We start from the raw sequence: 16,808 nt of genomic DNA, 5'->3' as shown, positions 1-16,808 counted from the left end.
GCTGTGTTGTCACCCGCTGTATGGCGTCTCTTACATAGCCATGGAGCGGACTCTCCGGGTGACATTATCAGATGGCCACAGAAGACTGCCACAAGATGAGCGGCTTTTTTTTTATTAGTGGGTAACCGGCTGCACTGAAGAACACATCAGCGGGAGAAGATGTTGGCAGCAGGAGAGACAGCTCAGAGAGAAGAAACATCAAACACTAGTGAATGTATTTTCTATGTATTTTCTGTTTTTTCTATGTATGACTGTGCTACACTCAATAGGCTAGCAGTCAGCACTTCTACCTTGAAGAACTCATGGGTTCAAATCCCACAGAGAAATACTAAAAGATTGAATTGGTGAAAAAAGCAAATGACTATTAGCCAATTAGCCAAAGCAGCATATGCTGAAAATAGGTGAATGCCAATTAGCCAATGCACTTTAAATTTGGCTGATTCTATTATATTAACTCTTCAAATGCATGCAATGATATGTAAGTATTCAATAATATTATGGTGTGAAATTCCAAACACCACACACTAACTAATGGGCAGATTACATTTTTTTGTTTGTTCATTTTAATTCTGTTGTGCACTGAAAAAATAAACACAGCTGGGGGATGGTAGGTTGGCTGGTATTTGAACTTGTACCATGAGTGCTGTGGAGACATCTGAGCAGACTACTAAGCCATTGTGCTAAGTATGAGACCTGCATAATAGTGTAATATGTATAAAGAATGAATATAAATAATTACCGCTTTATAGTCACCTAAATTAAAAAATAAAAGACAATGTACAACAAATAGGTAACCTAAATGTTTAATACATGTAACTTTACAGAATAGCAGACATTACTATGTAATAATCATTCATAACTGCATTAGTTAGCAAAAGAAGGAAAAAACTAGGAATACTAATTGCAACATACATCAATAGATGCACACGAGGTAGAGCACATCTCACATAAAAATGTTTCTTTCCTGACAGGCTCCATGGCAGCATATGTGTGGGTTGACCCCGCCTCCATAACTACCCAATAGGACCCCTCCCTATAAATTTCAGCTGTGGGTGCTCAGCCGTGTTCCTTTTTTGTCCTTCTCTGTAGGGCCTTATGTTGGTTCTCCTACCTGAAGACGATGTCCTGCAATCGTATCGGCCGACCGATGTGATGTCTCATCCCTCCAATAAGCCTTGACTGTTAGCAGGGTATGGAGCGTATTGCAGAGTAAGCGCTAAAGAGCTGGAGTCATTTGGAATGAAAAGCGCGCACAGGCCGATCACCTAGCAGTATGCAGGTGTCCATTATCTGCCAAAAAGCCCGGTGTGTGTATGGTCGTTCCGGCCAAGTCGATCGTAGGTGGTGGTGAGCATGTATCGCCTTCATGGCAGCAGTGTGTATATTTGTTGTTGTTTGTTTTTCTCTCTATGTCCCCTTTGTGAAATTGCCTATGCAGCGGCTGGTTCCCTGTGTGTTCCAGCCGCCGCTCCCTCTACTTCCGGGTTCCGTCTGCGTTCTGCGCAGTCCCGGAATGAAAGCGAGGCCTGGTTTCGCGCATGGGCATGAGGACCGTGGGCTTGGCGCGGCCGTGACATCACGCAGCGCCAATTTTAAAAGCCTGGGGAGGCTTGCAGAGCTCGGGAATGATCGTGGGCATAGCGGCGACTTCCCTGAGCACCTGCAGAGCCTTCCCCAGGTAAGTGCAGTACAGATGGGTCTGTGCTTGCTGTTTTGCTTTCTGGTATATCTGATGTACTCTGTGTTCACCTGCAGTGATTCCCAGCATCAGCCATGGACTCTTCACTGCCTCCTGGTGGCCAGTCCTCTCGCAGCAGGTAGGATTTGAAAGTATTTTTCTTTATTGCCTGCTGGGGGGAAGAGAGCGGAGTGTAGGGCATTATTCTGACTTTGTGCCTTTCTCTTTCTCTATTCCTGTCTTCCTTCTTTCCTTAGCCCTTCTAGGTCTGACCAAAGACAAAGTAGCTTTAGAGGCATGGTCAGACAATGTGAATGATTCTCTTAGAGGTATCTCTGAAGAAGTGGCTAAGAGCTCCCCTATTCAGGAAATCAGGCTTGCCTCTGCCTTTCTGGGGGAGGTCTCTATTGACATTATTCGCCTAGTGGCTGGTGATGTTGTCATCGGTCACCGTCCATCGGGCCTTGTGGCTGCGACCCTGGTTGGCGGATCCAGCCTCTAAGCAGGCTTGGTGCCGTATTGCATTTGAGGGTTCATCCCTCTTCGGCAACAAGCTTGATAGCGCCATTACCCAGGCTACGGGTGGTAAATCGGGGTTCCTCCCTCAAGACAGGTGTTTACAGAACCAAAAACGCACCTTTTCAAGATCGCAGAACACCGACTGTGCAAGGGAAGCACGTAGTTATAGGCCTGGTCGGGAATTTTCTAGATCCTGGAAATCCAGGCAGTCCTCTTTTAAAAAGCCCACAAAAGGGGCTTCTACTAGTAACCAGGACTCCACTAAGTCCTTTTGAAATTGGGCCTGCTCAAACATGTCAGGTGGGGGCTCGTCTGCTCCACTTCAGACATGTTTGGGCGGCCTCAATTCGGGATTTCTGGACGGTCAAAACAGTGTCCTCAGGCCACACCTGGGTCTTCAACAGCACTCCCAGACTAATGCTGGCCATACACTATACGAAAAATCGGCCGAAAAATCGTTCGTATAGACACTTCGTTCGTTTTTCGGCAAGTTAATGGGCACAAATCGATAATCGTTTGTGACGTTTTTGTGGGAAAAAAACGAACGGGAAGTTTGGAAAATTTCTGCCGAACGTACGATAAATTGCAAGGTTAATGTGTTTCCCGTCCGAACTGTCTGCACTAGGTATATGTAAAAAACGAACAAAAAATTATTTATTCATGTCCACTGAACAATTTATCGGTCATTATATGATGGCACGATCGTTTGCGGTCACGGTCGAACGTTCGTTTTTCGAAAATGGGTTCGGCCGATTTTCTGTATAGTGTATGGCCAGCATTAGATTCATACCAACAAATCTTCCAAGTTCAGGGGAGAAGAGACAAGTTCTTTTAGCTTACATAAGCTCTTTATTAACTCAAAACGCAGCCATTCCTGTTCCAGATGGCGAACGAGGAGAAGGCATGTATTCCCCTCTGTTTCTGGTGCAGAAGAAGAACGGCACATGGAGGCCTGTTATAGACCTGACTCATCTCAACCGGTTTATCCGAAAGGAAAAATTCAAGATGGAGTCACTATTAACGATTCAACAATCGGTTCATCTAGGAGACTGGTTGGTGTTCATAGACTTGAAAGACGCCTACTTTCAAGTCCCAGTGGCAGACTTCCAAAAGTTTCTTCGCTTTGCTGTAGGCGATCAACACTTACAGTTTACCTGCCTTCCATTTGGTCTCACGACATCACCTCGGGTGTTTTCCAAGGTTCTGCTGGCTGTTGTTGCTCTGCTCCGAGTCAAAGGAGTTCGCCTTCACCACTATCTAGACGACCTCCTCCTTCTAGCCCAGGACAGGGGTCAGCTTCTAAAGGAGAAAAGTTACCTGATTCCATCTCAGTCTTTCATATTTCTAGGTGCCCATTTCAACACACTAGAAGGCACCATCTCGCTACCCGAGGAGAAGATTGTGGTGATCCGGGACAGGATCCGTTCAACTCTTGCTTCATCTCACCTATCCGCTCTTCAATGTCTGAAGGTGATTGGCACAATGGCAGCCACCATTCCCATGGTGAAGTGGGCTCAATGGCACACTCGCCCATTCCAGAAAGGGTTTCTCCAACAGTGGGATTCTCCCAGCAAGAATCAGCGCATCCTCCTCACTCCATCCATGAGAGAGTCTCTTCTTTGGTGGCTCCAAGGGAAAAATCTCCACAATTGCCATTCGATTCTCCCCATCACATGGGTCACAGTGACCTCAGATGCCAGCAATCGGGGCTGGGGTGCTCATTGCCTGTCAGAAGTGGCTCAGGGCAGATGGAACTCGCCATCTCAGAAGACTGTATCCAACATTCTGGAACTTCGAGTGGCCTTTCAGGCGCTCAGATCCTTCTACCATCTGATAAAGAACTCCTCAGTGATGCTCCGATTGGACAATACAACCGCTGTGGCCTATATAAGGAAACAAGGTGGGACTCGCAGCTGGTCCCTCCTACGGGAGGTGGAGCCAATCATGAACTGGGCTCAGAAGAATCTGTCCAACATTTCGGCAGTCTACATTCCGGGGGTCCAGAATGTTCAGGCGGACTTTCTGTCCCGTGTTCAAATGGACAACAACGAGTGGTCCCTGCACAAAGAGGTGTTCAAGTGGCTCCTGACACTGGGAGTGTCCCCAGAAGTGGACCTGTTTGCATCCCCATGCAATTACAAACTCACCAAGTATTACTCGAGGTTCCGGGATCCCCAAGCATATGGGATAGATGCCCTCACGGATCGGTGGAGGTTCAACAAGGCGTATGCCTTCCCTCCGGTACCTGTGATACTCCAGTTTCTCCGCAGGCTCAGAACAGAGGAAGTGGAAGTCATGGCAGTGATACCGTTTTGGCCCAACAGGCCATGGTTTCCCCTCTTAACTCTCCTCAGTTATCGGGAGTCAATCCCTCTGCCTCTCAGGGCGGATCTTCTGTCCCAAGGTTCTATCCTGCATCCATGCCCTGCTCATCTACATCTCAGGGTTTGGTTTTTGAGAGGGGAAGGCTTGAAGCCTTAGGTTGTCCAGAAGAAGCCATCCTGACGCTTCTGAATGCCAGACGGAAGAGCACTAATAGAGTGTATGAATGTATCTGGTCCAAGTTCACAGAGCACATGGCCTCTAGACCTAATCCTTGTGGTTCTCCAAAAGTCCAGAATATCCTCAGCTTTCTGCAAACAGGGTTGGATTTGCCTCTAGCAGTAAGTTCCCTTTGTATGCAAATATCAGCCATCTCGGCATTTACAGGAATTTCATGGGCTAACCACGACCTGGTTCGCTAATTCTTCAAGGGTGCTATCAGGCTAAGACCTCAAAGGAAACCAAGATTCCCTGAATGGGATCTTCCCCTTGTTCTAGATTTTCTTTCCACGCTTGGAACAGATCCTGAAAATCCTCTATCAGTTAATGACCTCACACTCAAGACCGTCTTCCTGGTGGCAGTAACTTCAGCCAAAAGAGTGTCTGAAATCAGGAACTTAGGTTCCAAAGAGTCTTTCCTGACCTTTTTTCCGGATAGAGCAGTATTAATTCCCATGTTGGGCTCAAACCCTAAAGTTACATCTATTTTTCACGAAAATCAGGAAATTGTGTTGCCTACCTTTAGCACAACAGAAGGTCAAGATGTCCATCCCCTTGATGTGGGACATACTTTGAGTCAATACTTGGAAGCTACAAAATCGTTTAGACAGACGGATTTTCTTTTCATTCTTCTACAGGGAAAAAATAGAGGAAAACGGGTCTCAATCAGATCCATCTCTGCTTGGATAGTACAGACCATTCAAAGGGCTTATAAAGCGAAGGGCTTGGCTCCTCCAGAGGCAGTGACTGCACACTCAACTCGGAGTATTTCAACCTTGTGGGCGGCTTCTCTTCATGTCGCACCCGAAGTCATATGTAGAGCGGCTTCTTGGTCATCTATCAATACGTTTGTTTCCCACTATTGCGTTGAACCAGCCACTTTGTCATCCATTAATTTTGGTTTGAAAGTGCTGTCAGTGGACAGTGTTAAATAAATGTATTTTCTTGCTCAGCATTGTGCCCACCCGGGTGTGTTTGGCAAGTTATTTCCCACACGTATGCTGCCATGGAGCCTGTCAGGAAAACGGAAAATTTATATCAAATACTTACCGTAATTTTCCTTTCCTGATAGGCTCCATGGCAGCAGGAGTCCCTCCCAATGCTTGGAGTAGGCTAGTTACGAAACACGGCTGAGAGCCCACAGCTGAAATTTATAGGGAGGGGTCCTATTGGGTAGTTATGGAGGCGGGGTCAACCCACACGTATGCTGCCATGGAGCCTATCAGGAAAGAAAAATTACGGTAAGTATTTGATATAAATTTTCCGTTTTTCACATACATGGACAGTGCAGTACTATATAACAACTTGGTAGGAATTGCCATTTGCATATACGCGGAAGTGCTAATTAGCGTCAGCTTAGAATTTACCAACATGTGATTTTCACTAATAGCGCAAATTTTTCATTCGCACATTCGCCTGTTGAAATTTTATTTGGCTAAAATGGGAGCTATTATTTGCCATAGTGCCCAGTTCTTCCTGGCGCTATAAAAGATTCAAAAAGTGTGGCGCTATAAACGCCATACATAAAGAATAATTAAAATAAATGTGAAGAATGAACACTCTAAAATATTGAGTGATTATAAAGCAAACATCAAACTGGGGCTGTAAGCTGATTGGCAGGGAGGCTTGGCAGATGAAGCCTGAGCGTATCGCCGTTGCCATCGCGGTTTGCGCATGACGTCATTGCGCAATGTGAGAGTGAGGCTTGGTATGGGGTGTGGAGCGCGGCGGCGGCGCCGCCCTTCCACCCACCATGCTATTACAGTTTGCGCGTGACGTCATCGCGCATCACGCGAACGAGGCTTGGCATTCGGTGTGGAGCGCTGCGGCGGCGCTGTGCTCCCACCCACTATATACTAGGTATTGATAGTGAGGCTTGGTTTCCGGATTGAGCAACCGGACCAATGCCAAACTGTTTAAGCTAGTTTTTATCATAAATGGGGCTTCAAATACATTATGGGTATCCATATATACAGCCCCTTTTAGCTATGTAGGAATTACTAGTATATTTGTTATGTATGCCCCTTTGAACCGGAAGTGATGGCTATCCGAAGCACTTCAGGTTTCAGACACTTCCAGTGGGGGTCATTATTTGTTTATATAAAGAGCGGTGGGATGAGGGGGTCCACACCCCAGATGATGACTGTTTAGTTGAAACATGTCGGGTGGACCTCTCATGACTACCGCTATACGATTTACATGCTGTTTTCTTCTTCAAAAAATGTGAGTCTGTTTTTATTCATTTTTTAAATAAATCCAAGTTTAAAAACGTTATCACGCTATGTGAGTGTTTTTCCCTCACATGCCACACATACTATTGGCCTATGGTGTACCCAGTGAAGAGGAAGCCGTGCTGATTTCTTTTCCCCCTTCTCTGTGTGACGACGACATCTGACCAGCTGTTATATTCAGACCTGTCGGTCATCAAGCCTTTTTGACCTGTTTTGGCATATGCTATTTCAGGCCAATATTTCTGGTAAGCCTCTATGATTCCTGGTGATGGTTCTGGCACTGATTCCAATCCTTTGTGCACGTTTGGTCTCCGCGTGGTCCATTCACCTACCAGGTTGCTTGGTCTAAACAACCCTTCCGTATGCTCAGGAAACACCTGTCCATCATCATTTATGCACTATCATCACAGTTTTATCACTTATTATGACATGGACTTTATATATAATATTATTTTGTGATGTTTTTTTCACTTATTATTGGATTTAATTAATGCATTTAAGTTTTGTTTACTAATCACATTCCCTTCACATAAGCACTTTTTGGTTCACACTGAAATGTTTGCTTTATAATCACTCAATATTTTAGAGTGTTCATTCTTCAGATTTATTTTAATTATTCTTTTATGTATGGAGTTTATAGCGCCACACTTTTTGAATCTTTTAATGTTAGTTTAACCCTGAGTCTACAGGTGTGTTGGCTGCTGTTTACTTTCTTTAGCGCAGCGCTGTACTTAACCACTACATACCAATTTATTACTTCCTGGCGCTATAGTAAATGACCCCCATAGACTTTAACGGTGTTCGCGTGCTCGAACAAACTTTTTTCCTGTTCACATGTTCTGGTGCATCCCTACCTAGCAGTAAAAAGGGTCGCTGGTTCGTATTCCCAACCACACCACAAGACTACCTGCCTGGAGTTTGCATGTTCTCCCTGTGCCTGCGTGGGTTTCCTCCGGGTACTCCGGTTTCCTCCCACACTCCAAAGACATGCTGGTAGGTTAATTGGCTTCTGTCTAAATTGGCCCTAGTATATGAATGTGAGTTAGGGACCTTAGATTGTAAGCTCCTTGAGGGTAGGGGCTCATGTGAGTGTATAATGTATATGTAAAGCACTGCGTAAATTGACGGCACTATAGAAGTACCTTAAATAAAAATAAAAAAGTCTTCACTAATATTATGGTGTGAATCTCCAAAACACCATACACTAGCTAACAAGCAGTTTACATTTGATAAACTTTATTGTATGGTATATAAACCATCAAACACTAGTAAAAGTATTTTGTATATATAATTGTGCTCAGCCCAATAGGCTAGCAGTTAGCACATCTACCTTCAAAAATTCAGGCATTGAAAGACTCATGGGTTCAAATCCCACAGAAGAATCCTAAAAGATTACTATTGGTGGAGAAAAGGAGAATTACTGTTAGCCAGTTGGCCAAAGCAGCATACAGTGAATGCCAAGTAGCCAATACACTTTAATGTGGTTGATATTATTGTATTAACTCTTCAAATGCTTGCAATGGTATGTAAGTATTCACTAATATTATGGTGTAAATCTCCAAACACCACACACTAGCTAACAAGCAGTTTACATTTGATAAACTTTATTGTATAGTATATAACACATCAAACACTAGTAAAAGTATTTTGTATGTATAATTGTGCTCGGCCCAATAGGCTAGCAGTTAGCACCTCTACCTTCAAACATTCAGGTATTGAAAGCCTCATGGGTTCAAATCCCACAGAAAAATCCTAAAATATTGCATTGGTGGGAAAAGGAGAATGCCAGTTAACCAATTAGCCAAAGCAACACAAATATATGTATATGTATATTTACTGAAAATAAGTGATTGCCAAGTAGCCAATGCACTTTAATGTGAAAGTTTTTATTGTATTAACTCTTTAAATGCATGCAATGGTATGTAAGTATTCAATTATAATATGATGTGACATTCCAAACACCACACACTAGCTAAAGGGCAGTTTACATTTATTTGTTTGTTTATTTTAATTCACTTGTGCACTGAAAAAACAAACACAGCTGGTGGATGGTAGGTTGGCTGTTGTTTGAACTCATACCATGAGTGGTGTGGAGATATCCAAGCAGACCACTAAGCCATTGTGCTAAGTACAAGACCTGCATAATAGTGTAGTATTATTAAAGAATGAACATAAATAATTACTGCTTTATAGTCAACTAAATTAATAAATAATAAATCAAAAACATGAAAAAAACAACATACAACAAATAGGTAACCTAAATGATTAATACATGTAACTTTACAGAATAGCAGACATTACTATGTAATAATCATTCAGAACTGCATTTCTTAGCAAAAGAAGGAAAAAAAAAAAAACTAGGAATACTAATTGCAATATAAATCAATAGATGCACAAGAACTAGAGCACATCTCTGATAAAAATGTTTCTTTCACATACATGGATCATGGCTACAGTACAGTGCTATATAACAACTTGATAAGAATTGGCATTTGTATATACGCGGAAGCGCTAATTAGCGGCAATTTAGAATTTACAAACATTTGTTCCCCGCTTATATCACTGATTTTCATGCGCAAATTCGCCGTTTTGTTTCCATTTGGCTAAAATGGGCTCTATTATTTGCCATAGTGCCCAGTACTTCCTGGAGTTATAGTAATAGTATAGTATAGTACCCGCTTTGTCTCTTCTGGTTGTATTAAGTTAATCATCTGATTAGTCTATATTCTATTGTTTCAGATACCCTTTAGCATCCGCCCCTGAGGAAGTGTTTTCACACGAAACATGTCGGGCATCAAGGATGTAGCTATATGCGCTAATAGGATCCCTATCTGACATACCTTTCATATGACACTTCAATGTTTTACTCATGATATGATTTGTTATGGGCTTCTCAGCCTCTTGTGTTCATATACACTATTTTGTTTTGATTTTAATCATGTATTGCTATGTGTCATTATTGTTTATGTATGCTACTTGGTTATGATATGTGCTATGTACATGCTACCTTATTTATGATATCTATTACTCAATACACATATGCAAAATGACTTGTTCAATTGCAAAAAAAAAAAAAATTTTTTTTTTTTTTACCCTAACCAGTCCACCGCTTCATTTAAAGTCCCAATGTCCTTTCTCTGTACCCAAATGTGGGATGGAGGTACATCTTAGATGTAACCTCATTTAAAGTCCCACACGCCCTCTGTGGGCGCCCCCTCCTTTTTGCTATGTGTCTAATTGGATTCCGATCCCACTATCTTTCATGTCCTCATAGGAAGTCTCTCCTTCACCAAGGTTACCTGGGTTTTGTGAATGGTGTTTGCTCTTTGAGGGAGATGAGAGACATGCTGTGGTCGCCATCTTAGGTTTCCCTGGAGCTCCTAAGGGAGAAGGAGAAGTGTCCCTCGAGAGAGGTCACAGATGTGTGAGGTACCGTACCATCCACAGCAATGCTGGGAGGGTGAGTGAGGGTTTTCCGGGGGATTGAGAGCTGCCTCGAGGTTTAGTATGCTGATTTCTCTGCGGTCTGAGGGGAGCCACCGATCTCCCTCTCCCTCACATACGGCGCCGGAACCGGATGTTTTCAAGTCTTTTGAATATGTTTTTTTTTTTTTTACAAGTTTTTGGAAAATGTGTAAAAAAATGAAAACACATTTTTTTTTTACACAAAGTTGTCCATTTATACAATATTTCTAACACATAGCATGGACATACGAAAAATTACACCCCAAAATACATTCTCCTACTCCTCCTGAGTATGGTGATACCACATGTGGGAGACTTTTCTACAGTCTGGCCACATACAGAGGCCCAACATGCAGGGAGCAGCATCAGGTGTTCTAGGGGCATACATTTCTCAAATCTAATTTGACTACCAATTACACTTTTGCGAGGCGCTGTAGTGGTATGGATGAGAACTGATGTGGCATGGATGAACATGAATGGGGATGGATGAGCCATGGATGGGGATAGCTGAGCATGGTTGAGCCATGAATGTGGATGGCTGAGTATGGCTGAGTATGGATGGGATGACTGAGCATGAATGAGTATGGCTGCGTATGGATGAGTATGGCTGAGTATGGATAGGATGGCTGAGTATGGCTGGGTACAGTTGGGTATGGCTGTGTATGGCTCAGTGTGGCTGAGTATGGCTGATTATGGCTGAGTATGACTGAGTTTGGCTGGGTATGGCTGAGTATGTCTGGGTATGGCTGAGTATTGCTGAGTATTGCTGGGAATGGCTGAGTATTGATGGGATGGCTGAGCATGGATGGATGAATGAGTATTGCGGAGTATGGATGGCTGAGCATGGATGGATGAGTATTGCTGAGTATGGATGGATGAGCATGGATGGATGGATGGATGAGTATGACAGAGGGATGGCTGAGAATGGATGGATGAGTATTGCTAAGTATGGCTGGATGAGCATAGATGGATGGATGAATATGACAGAGGGATGGCTGAGCATGGATGGATGGATGAGTATTGCTGAGCACGGATGAAGGAATGAGTATGACAGAGGGATGGCTGAGCATGGATGGATGGATGGATGAGTATGACAGAGGGATGGCTGAGTATGGATGGATGGATGAGGCTGCAATGGGCACAGAGCAGCGCACAGCCCACAGCGCTGCTGCAACCGATCTCTACCCTCTCCGCTCACACTGTACTGATCAGTACAGAGAGGGGAGAGAGGAACCGGACATGACGCCGGTTTGTTTACAAGTGATCACTCTGTCATTTGACAGAGCGATCACATGGTAAACGGCCGCTGTCAGAGGCCATTTACCGTGATCCATTATGCGTCATGGATATTCCCGTGTGCACGCCCCAGGGGCTGTGGTTTGGATCCCTCTGTCTTCTGAGACCTCTTATGTGGCTCTTTGTAGGAAGTTATATGTCATGTTTGGCACTTGGGGTTGGTGGTCGGCGCCAACCTGCTGTTTGTTGTGAAGTTTGGTTATTTTTAGTTAATGCACGCTCTTCTTGATCAGTTTGTTTCGTCATGTGCATCATCTATCTGTGGCGGATGTGCGACTTCCAGTTTCCGCGCATCAAGCGGTTCTTGGAAGTTCATGGGTGGGACGTTTGGAGTGTGGAGGAGCGTTCCACTCAGTGCCTCCGATTACTGCGGGGACGGGGGACACATGACCCAGCTGGGCATTCCATTTCCTTTCTTTATAAAGAGCTTTGATTACCACGCATACTGTTCTGCAATTGATTTTGCTTTTCTTATGTTGGCCTGATTTTTGTGTAGAGTGGAAGATTATACTTTGGGATTCAGGTTATCAAACCAAGTGTGGATGGGTCTCTGTATGCTTGATGGAATGACGTCCTTTGTGAACATTTGTGTCTACCTTTGATCTTAAGGGAGCACTTTATATTACAACTCATCATATGGAAACTTGGGTCCCTGTTTTGATTTAATACTGAGGCATGTGGTAGATTTCCTTGGACATCCATCTTTAAGAGGCTAGGGGTGAGACATCTGTAAAATAATATACTTTGTTTCTCTGGCTGATATACAACCTGGATAATCCTTTTTACACCGGCTGGCTGATGTATATTTGGTGCTTTTTAGGTGAGATGACACGTCTGGTTTATTTCTATGTTGTCCCCCCCCCCAAGAGTGTATTGTCTATTCCTATTTCTCATCAGGTAATTTGTAAATATGGCGAAGGAAAGGTTTTTTTTTTCTAATTGTGGCTTTGGACCTCTCCATAGTATAATTTTCAGGTAAAATTGTAATATAAAAAAATATAAAAAAAATTACAATCTTGTAATTATTGTTTTTTCATTGTAGATATTGCACCCATATTTTTGATATAGAGATCTTGTGGATCCTGAAGAAGCACTGGACTTATGCGAAATGTGTTGGTCCATTAGGCTCAATATTTTGGATATCTATATATTTATAATACAGATCAATTTTTAATAAGGACATTTGTATTTTAAGTAATAATAAAGATTTTTTTTTTTTTTCATCGGTATAGTTTTTCACTGTGCTCAAACATCTCTGCACATACATTTTTCCTCAGACATGTACTAATTTACCTAATTCATGTTATATCGTTTACCCTTATATATGTGCATGTATTGAATGTTTTATCAAACACTTTGTAATAATATTTTTTTTGTTTTGTTAAGTAATCATGCTGATTGCACTACCTATTAACATTATTCCTTTAGGACCCAGTGCTTTCCCTTCTCCCCTCCCTCCTGGGAGTACTCTCATACATAGGGTACACTCCTGAGAGATAATGAGGCAATTAGCCCTCTTTGTGCCTCAGAAGAGGGTGACGTTTTGTATCTGTTTCCCTATAAATATTTTTATTATCTCATTGTAAACTTGCTATCACTAAGGCTCACGCCGAAACGCGTCAGCTGTTTGCTTTTTAATGCTCATATGTAGCCAATACATTTTTGCAACAAGGACTTTGGAGTTGCCGGCTCTTCTCTCTTATATATAATAATAAACATTTATTGTTTCTTTTTAACCATCATTTCTATTTTGGGTATTGTGTGACAATCAAACATCTTCTACTCCAGGCTCCCTTGTTGGAGACTTGGGGTTTCTTTTTCCCCTCTGTTCATAACGTTGTAATAGGGTTTGGAATTTTAAAGGTGCAAAGATACCACGACAAGGGTAGAAAAAAATATATATAAATTTATTTAACAATTTCAGCCCCGGAAGATTTGGCTACTCAATAACCAGACCATTTTTTTGCGATTGAGCACTGCGTTACTTTAACCACTAAGCCACCGCCCACCGTCATATGACGGCGGGACGAGGCATCTCTTGTTCTGGGCGGACGTCATATGACGTGATCGCCCTCCCGAGCCACTAGGCGGCGCGCGCGCATGCCCGCTGCTTCGCTCGGGACCCGGTGCGCGTGCCCGGCGGCCTCAATGTCCGCTGGGCACCCGCGATTGCCGGATAACAGAGCAGGACCATGGATCTGTGTGTGTAGACACACAGATCCACGTCCTGTCAGATGGGAGGAGACCGATGGTGTGTCCCTTGTACATAGGGACACCGATCGGTCTCCTCCCCTAGTGAGTCCCCTCCTACCACAGTTAGAATCACCTCCCTAGGTCATACATTAACCCCTCGATTGCCCCCTAGTGTTAACCCCTTCCCTGCCAGTCACATTTACACAGTAATCAATGCATTTTTATAGCACGGATCGCTGTATAAATGTGAATGGTCCCAAAAATGTGTCAAAAGTGTTCGATATGTCCACTGCAATATCGCAGTCACAATAAAAATCGCAGATCGCCGCCATTACTATTAAAAAATAAATAAATAAATAAAAATGCTATAAATCTATCCCCTATATTGTAGACGCTATAACTTTTGCGCAAACAAATCAATATACGCTTATCGCAATTTTTTTTTTTTACCAAAAATATGTAGAAGAATACATATCAGCCTAAACTGAGGAAAAAATTTGTTAAAAAAAAAAAATGGATATTTATTATAGCAAAAAGTAAAAAATATTGTGTTTTTTCAAAATTGTCCCTCTTCTTTTGTTTATAGCGCAATAAATAAAAACCACAGAGGTGATCAAATACCACCAAAAGAAAGCTCTATTTGTGGGGAAAAATGATAAAAATTTCATTAGGGTGCAGTGTAACATAACCGCGCAATTGTCATTCAAAGTGTGACAGCGCTGAAAACTGAAAAATGGCCTGGGCAGGAAGGGGGTGAAAATGTCCTGTATTGAGGTGGTTAACTTACAATTGCGCGGTCATGCGACGCTGTACCCAAACAAAATTGGCATCCTTTTTTTTCCCCACAGATAGAGCTTTCTTTTGGTGGTATTTTTGCTATAATAAATATCCCAATTTAAAAAAAAAAAAAAAAAAAATCCTCAGTTTAGACCGATATGTATTCTTCTACATATTTTTGGTAAAAAAAAATTGTGATAAGCGTATATTGATTGCTTTGCGCAAAAGTTCTAGCGTCTACAAAATAGGGGATAGATTTTTAGCATTTTTATTATTGTTATTTATTTTTCTAGTAATGGCGGTAATCAGCGATTTTTATCGGGACCACGATTTTGTGGCGGACACATTGGACACTTTTGACACATTTTTGGGACCAGTGACAATTATACAGCAATCAGTGCTATAAAAATGCACTGATTACTGTATAAATGTCACCGGCAGTGAAGGGGTTAACACTAGGGGGCAATCAAGGGGTTAACAGTGTTCCCTAGGTGTGTGTTCTAACTGTGGGGGGATGGGGCTGACTAGGAGAGATGACAGATCGGTGTTCATAAACAGTATGAACACACGATAAGTCTCCTCTCCCCTGGGAGAACCAGGATCTGTTTACACACACACAGATCCCGGTTCTCGCTCTGTCATGAGCGATCACGGTGCCCACCGGGCACTCACATCGGCTCCGGCGGCGTGCCTCCAGCAGAGCGCGCGTCCCTCTAGTGGCCAAAAGGCAAAGTGACATAAGGTAACTTCGTTTTGCCCAGGGGAGCCAACCAGCCGCAGTAAAACCGCGGCGGCTGGTCTGGAAGTGGTTAAAGAGCATTAAAAACAATATAAGACATAAAAATGTCTGATATGATCATACAATACATAGACAGGTGCAGACTGATTAGATCTCATAGACCTCTTAGATCTCACGTTGTAATAGGGATGGTGTCAGGTTATTTCTTTTAATATAAAACCTTCCTTTAAAAAATGATGTCCCACAATGACAGTCATGTTGTCCAGAGATGTAGATCTACATTTACATAATTCACAATGAATTTACCCCCCCCTACTCCCATTGCAAATGACAGCTCCTCTGTGCAGCTGGAATGTAAGTGCAGTGCCAGGGAACCTGGATGATGTCATTGACCTAATATGGTTATGTCCATATATGGTTAATGATGAAACAGATTTTTACAAGCTTGCTTGGATTTGTCATTTAGTGGCGGTAGTGATTCTGCCTCTAAGTGATTGCTTACTGACCTGATCAGTTGGAGATTTGGACAGGTGGGCAATCTGGCCAAATCTGCCCATTTTGTTTATCCATTTGCTGAACAGCCAACAGGCTGGGTTTGGGTCGAACTCGTATGTAACCCAAAGCTCATCTCTATTAATGAATGGGCACATTTAGTTCAAAATATGTTGAGGTCCTTTGTTAATGGAATGTTGCTGTTATATGCTGTCTTGAAAATAAGTCTATAATTGACAGTGAATACCTGGAACCTATTTTTTTTGTGTTGGTACCAGATTGTTATATACAAACTTCCCTCTTGGATTGTATGGAGAAACTGAATATTCCCTTATAGCAGCAGGTTTTAAGGAAATTTATATAAGGAGAAAATGTGTTTTTATCCCATAAAGAAAATATTATTTAAAATGAAGTAAACATATCAATTATAATGTGAACTTACTTTAAACATGCTCTCATCAAGTTTAATTAGTATTAGAGAAATATTTTACAATGCACCAAGCAAAATGTACTTGTTAATATAGCCATCTACATGCAATATATTTGAAGCAACCCTGTCAAAAATACTTTACAAACAGTTTATAAAAGAATATGTTTAATGGAAGGTTCTGGAATGCAGTGAGTGAAATCTTCTCTCTTTTGAAGATATGGGTGGCGCTGGTGTCCTACTTTAGAATAATTTGGAAACTATGCTGCCCTCTGATCACAGTGGTTCCTCCCTGCTAAGTGATTACTTTGTTCTGTAGTAGGCCAGTGGTAGGAGCCATTACATCAAGGAGGGGATAAGGTCTGCAACACATCCACAGTGTTGGATACCAGTGGTGTCCAAAGCTCTTCAAGAAAGCAAAAAATTCTACTAACTGCCCATTGGGAGAGT

Source organism: Aquarana catesbeiana, linkage group LG01 (assembly GCF_042186555.1).
Source record: "Aquarana catesbeiana isolate 2022-GZ linkage group LG01, ASM4218655v1, whole genome shotgun sequence".
In the NCBI taxonomy this organism is placed as follows: domain Eukaryota; kingdom Metazoa; phylum Chordata; class Amphibia; order Anura; family Ranidae; genus Aquarana; species Aquarana catesbeiana.
The sequence above is the reverse complement of the archived record's forward strand: the minus strand, read 5'-3'. Positions refer to the sequence as shown.